This window comes from Mandrillus leucophaeus, unplaced genomic scaffold (assembly GCF_000951045.1).
Source record: "Mandrillus leucophaeus isolate KB7577 unplaced genomic scaffold, Mleu.le_1.0 Scaffold208, whole genome shotgun sequence".
Lineage (NCBI taxonomy): Eukaryota > Metazoa > Chordata > Mammalia > Primates > Cercopithecidae > Mandrillus > Mandrillus leucophaeus.
Genome location: NW_012102121.1, coordinates 3,277,629 through 3,283,628, shown reverse-complemented (window position 1 = coordinate 3,283,628; position 6,000 = coordinate 3,277,629). Strand labels below are relative to the sequence as shown.

The window sequence follows — 6,000 nt, the reverse complement described above, 5'->3', positions numbered from 1 at the left end:
AATACAAAAAATTAGCTGGGCGTGGTGGCGGGCGCCTGTAGTCCCAGCTGCTCAGGAGGCTGAGGCAGGAGAATGGCGTAAACCCAGGAGGCGGAGCTTGCAGTGAGCTGAGATCGCGCCACCACACTCCAGCCTGGGCGACAAAGCAAGACTCCGTCTCAAAACAACAACAACAACAACAACAAAAAAAACCAGTTTAGATGCTGTTAATAAGTATAGCTTAGCAGAGAAAAGTTTTGCATTTCCCACAATCAAGACAGTGAGTAGTTTTGGGAACTGTCCAAGAAGGTAATTTTTAGCAAAAGTAAGCAGTACTAAACAACAGACAGGACTGTATGATTTTAGTACACTTTTGTGGCTGGTCTTCCCAATAATCACTCTGCTGACCTTTCACCTCAGTACACTAGGGACAGAGGTGGACTGAAATCATACAAATCTTTGGAAATCAACAGAAGGTACTTTTGTTTGTGCTGACTTACTTGGGTATCCTCTCCAACAGCGACAACCTCAGTTAGGGTAATTCCTTTTGGCTAAATTTTCACCTCAGACTGTGTGATTGATTCCAGTAGCAATTGATTCCAGTAGCAAAGGTTGGAAATGCTCAAACCATAACAAATCAAAGTAAATTCTTACATACTGTACTCTATTCTCTGATCTAGAATTATCCTGAGGCTATCAATTAATATCATCTTGAGGCAATTAATCAAGCAAGTAATCCAGCCACAAGCATCTACTGTATTCTTCCTGTGTATAAGGAGCTATGCTGGATGTTCAGGGGTAACAGCCCAATTTGAGGGGCTCATAATTTCGTTATGATTGCCAGTATGCCTCTGGAGAAGGCCGAAACAGTAAAAAGAACGTTTCAGGATGTAAGGGTTAGAGCAATGCTTTTAATTTTTCAGCCCCAATACATAAAACAGCTACCCTGGTTGAAGCAGAGGAGGCCTAATGCCCCATGCACTCCAATTCCCTCTCCTCACTGTGGGGGCCTCTAAAGGCACCTCCAGGGGACCCTAGGCAAAGGCAGAACTGACCATGGTTTGTTGGGAGTTAGAGATAATAAGGAGTTAAATAAATAATTAACTGACAGAAACATCTTTTTTCATGCCTCCCAAATCAAATATTTGTAAATAGATGTTGATTAACTTCACTAATAGCAAACCTAACTTCCCAGAACAGAAATAAAACTTTGTACATGAATTTGGAAAGTCAGCTTGCATAACTACCCTCCACCCCTGCCATAAGATTAGATGGAGGCTCTGAGTTTTCTACAAGACAAGTACTTCTCTGTGAAATGTGTGACAGAGGCTCAAAGAATTTGGAGATTTCAGAACTGGTGGTAACAGTGATTCCTGTGGGTATCTAGGACTGAACTGTAAAGAGAGAATAAACAAGTTGTTAGATGCTGAGAGCACCTGGCTATGGCATCAGGAGTCTGATTCCATAAATGGAATAGCAGCCAACGCCCAGAAGGTCATCTGTCTTTCCTCCAAGTAGAGTGTAGCTGCTGCTAGCTGAGGAGGCCGCTGTTTCTAACTCGTATCATGTTATTTTGGACTCCAAGTGAGGCCAGACAGCATGCTGGGAGTGTGTTGGAAGGGGCCTAGCCTGAAGGGCTGTCCCAGACACACCAGTTGCTGCCTTATTAGGCTTCCTTAATATAGAGTCCTCTTTCGAAGCACAGAACTTGGTTTGCTTTTGGCTTCTCACATATGTTGTAGAAAAGTTCAGCTAAATGTCCACCCCCAAAAGTCAAAGACAAACATTCCAGAAGAGGCTTGGCTCTGAAGTAGAATGGGCTTAGCAGCCTAAAAGGTAAAAGGCCCCAAGCACCCAAGGCCCCAGTTCAATAAATGCAGACTGCAGCATTCGGAACGTATACCCAAGAAAAGAATACGCTAAAGCCACTGAACCTCACTGAGCTGAAAGGGTTGCTTTTCTTTATTCCATAAAAATCTGATGATAATAAGCCTAGCTTTGCCCCTAGGGTCTCTCTATGCTCAAAAGGGATTCAATCTAGAAAACAAAAAATTATTTTCTTCTGCTGATCCAGCCAGCAAAAGTATATACCTTTCTCCATTAGGCCAACCATTTGATTCCCTCCTTAACTCAACCTGTAGCACCTGTTTGGAAGCAGTGGGCTCAATCAGATGACCTCTTAAGGTCCTTTTCAGGTCTAATTATAACCTAAGCCAAATTAAAATCTGGAGCCCAAGGGAAGGTTCCTATGCAGTGTGTTAAAAACAAAAACAAAAACAAAAACAAAACCTCCTGCATTCCAACATGAATACAAATACACATAAACACCCCCATACTCCCAGGTGCCTGGCTTCTAACTGCTAGCTGTAAGTCTCTAGAGATTGGGATTTTGTTGTAAACCCTATTTCTTTTGAGGATGTATTAGGGGGAGAGAGGAAGACTACAGGGAATTAGGAAAGATTTGGTTCCTACCTTGATAGACCGAGTTCTTCAGATGAGGTGATGGAGAATGCAGCAGTGAGTAAGGCCCACAGGCTAAAGCCTCCCAATGCTAGGTGTAGGTGAGCAGCAAGGGAGCCACCAAGACCAGAGACAGTGTACAAGGTGTGGATGCTGAAAGCCTCAGCACAGACTGCTTTGCTTGGAGGATGGCTCTCAAGCGTGTATTTGCAGGAGCAAGTTAGCTGGAACAAAAAAGGCCCCTATGCTGCTCTTTGATTGCTCAGTGTGGTCAGTCCTTTGGCTATGTGGGCAGCCCTCTGGCTATTCCTTTTAGCTCCTGGGCTAAAAGGAAGCAAAATCAGAGTGTACTGTGCTCCCCCACCCCACAGGCAATGGACTGAAGCATGCCAGCTAGGAAGCTGCTATCCAATCAGAATGCCCAAAGCTGTAAATAAAAGGCCACATATGCACAGTAAAGTAGGCTATGAGAAGAATCTAGATTGAATTACAGAAGCCAGTTGTGGGGCCAGGGTGGAGGAGGTTGGAAAAAGAGAGGGGGGAAGCCTAGTTGTCCTTCAAGGAATCTTTTTATTCAAATACACCCCCCTCCCTCAGCGTGACTGCCAGAGCCATCAAAGCCTTGTTTCCCTGGGGAACCAGGTTCCAATCTGGCCATGTTCTCCACAGAGAAGTCATGGTCTGAGACTCCTCAGGCAGGGTCAAAGACTTTCCCCGGAGGCATCTCATCTTCCAGGAGGCTTGCCCTGCTAGTCTCTGGAGTCCAGCTCACCGTGCACGGTAAGCGCACTGGGACTGGCTCACTCGCAGGTGGCAGCAAAAACCATTTGTGTACCAGTAACTGTTGCTTTAGTTGTAGGGCTAAAGTGAGAGTAACTTATATATTTTTGTTTACTTAAGCCCCCAAATTTAAAAAGCAGGTAGCCGAAGCCTGGCCTGGGTCCTGAGTATTCAGCAGCCTAGGTTCTATAATGATTCACAACATGGATTTTGGTGTTAAGACAAGTCTGGGTCCAACTCTGACACGTTACTTGCCAGCTGTGGAATTCTGGGTGGTCACTCAACCTCACTAAACTTCACCTTCCTCATTTGTAAGACTGTCATATTTTCCCTGAAAAGCTTGAAGTAAAAATAAGACATTGTACATAAAGTACCCAACACATGGTAGATGTTTAGTAATAAGTCATTATTATTACTATATCTTTGGCAGATGACCAGTGGAGCTCTTTCCTCTCTCCTGTTCCAATTTCCCAGAAAATCTAAAGGCTTCAGGTCAGGGAAGTGGCAGGCAAAATCTCTATAAGAGCCAAAGGAAATGGAAGGGTCACATTCCTTTTTTTCCTCCCCTATGCTAGGACGGACTCAGTCATCCTGTCTGTGCCCATCATACTCTAGGCTGGTAGGCTGGCCCTGGGAGCCTCAGGGCTCTCCAAAACCAAAGATACTAATCCACCTCTAGTATTACCTGTTGTAGGGCATGCTCCTACACTGATGGTGCTTCTCCTGGGGCCCCAGATCATATCCCAGTAGGTGAAGGGGAGAGAGTGTGATCCCAAGTTGGCAGGATAGGTTTTGTCCAGGCTGTTGTCTGACCATCACAGCTGCCTGTGAGGCCTATGGGTTAATAATAGCAACTGTGATGCCAATGGATTAAGACAGAACTGTAGGAGGTGTTTATTTTTACACTCTGGCGTCAGTATCAAGTTCTACTGGTTACTGCCCAAATCTAGGGCAGCTTCCTGCTCCAGGAGTGGCCTCAGGCTTCTCCAGGTTGCTAAGTTGGATTCTATAGGAAGCAAGTCTTGTTGAAAACAGTTCAGCATTAAACAGGACAGGGAAGACGAAAGGGAACAAACAGAGCTTTCATATGTCCAGCTGTCTAGCACCAAACCTCTGGGACCAGGTGGACCTCAAGTTGAAAGCTGTTGCTCATAGTACTCTCTTGAGACAGGCAGGCCCTGTTGTTCTGGACAGGGTACACACATACACACACACAAATTGGCTGCATTGAAATAATCTGAATAAAAACAAAGAAAGACTGCCACGCAGCTACCCAGAAGCTCAGCCTTATCAGTCATAAGTCCCAAACTAGAGCATTGAGTGCTGACATTGTAAAGAAAAAGAGAAAGCCTATTTGGGAGGGTTTTACAGGAATTTGAGACAGAGGCTGGGTTAGGCCAGTCCTCAACCAATTTGTATGGTTTTTAGCATGTACATCAAATTTCTTGAAGATCTGCCATCAGAGATTTTTTCCTAGACATGACACACTAGGATAGAAATCTCATTGGGCCAGGAGCTGTGCCTAGATAATCTCCTGAAAGCTTCTTTATCCCTGCAAGACCTAGAGACTGGGGTCGCAGGGACTTTATACTTTGACTACAGTATCTGGAACTCTGTAGACATCCCACTAACCTCCCTGAAAGGCAGCTCCTGCCAGAGTGTCTACTTGCCCCCTCAGGCAGACAGGAGCATGAGGAGGCTGACAGCTGGAAAGCTGATGTAAATAGATGTAGACTAGCTTACTCTGGAGTCAGGAGCAGAGCAGACTGCTGTGGAATGACAAAAATGTACCACTCACCAGGTAGGAATGCCAAAGTGCAAACAAAACAGCCAAGCAGCCAAGCACACAGGAACAGTGACTCCGTCATCTTCCTGCAATCGTAGGTCATCGTCAGTGACACAACATGTTAATACCTTAAGAAGCCAGGGTGCTGGCAAAAAGGTAGGCTGGTGAGGGACTCATTTAATACATTTTTTCCCTGTCATTCAAGGATGATCCACTCGGTCATCAGAACAACAGTGCAGCCTTAGAAACAACCAGATTTGATCACTAGTGATAAAGGAGTTTGATCTTAGCTCCATCTGGAAACTACTCATGCCTAGGATAGTGGTAGGATGCCCAAAGACAGGAACACTGCTTTCATTCTTGGGTTTTCCTCCAACTTGCTAGGTCATCTGGGGCAGGGTACCTGTTCTCTCAAAGCTCTGTATTTGCCATCTAGTAAAAGGACTAACTGTATCCATCTTCTGGTGTGTGGTAGGAAAAAATATTTGAAAAATAAAAAGAATAAGGGAAATGTAAATGCTGTAGTCTTTGGACTAAAGTATTTCAGAAATATAATGGTCATCCATGCATGCAGGTAGAGCGCCCTGGCCTTCTCCTGTGTCCTCCCTCTTCTAGGGTCACAGTGGCCACATTAGGAAGTGGGCCTGGTCTGTGCCCAGAGATGCAGTGCCCTTCTTTCAGGCCTATAATCCCCACCTATGGTTTGAGGAACAGATGAAATAGGAATATGCTTACCTAGATGTAAGGTATTAATTTCCACTAACTTATAATAAGGAATTTAGAAATATGCAAGCAAAAGAAACAATTTCACTTACTCCCTTGTCTATCTAAGAGCCACAAAGCTAATTCTCCCCTGTTTGTGGGCCCAGGACACTGATCTGGGGCCTGTATCCCACTGATGTGGCATTCAGCAGCAGGACTCACTGGAATGTAGCCTAAAAGGCCTGAGAGAGCAACATTAATGAGGGATGTATTCTACTGCTCAGTTAGAACAA

General features: G+C 44.9%; 1 protein-coding gene across 1 annotated transcript in view; it reads right to left on the bottom strand.

The window, feature by feature from the left end:
- Nucleotides 1-6,000, bottom strand: part of RUSC2 (RUN and SH3 domain containing 2) — a 71,200-nt gene that overhangs the window by 39,050 nt on the left and 26,150 nt on the right. The window lies entirely within an intron of this gene.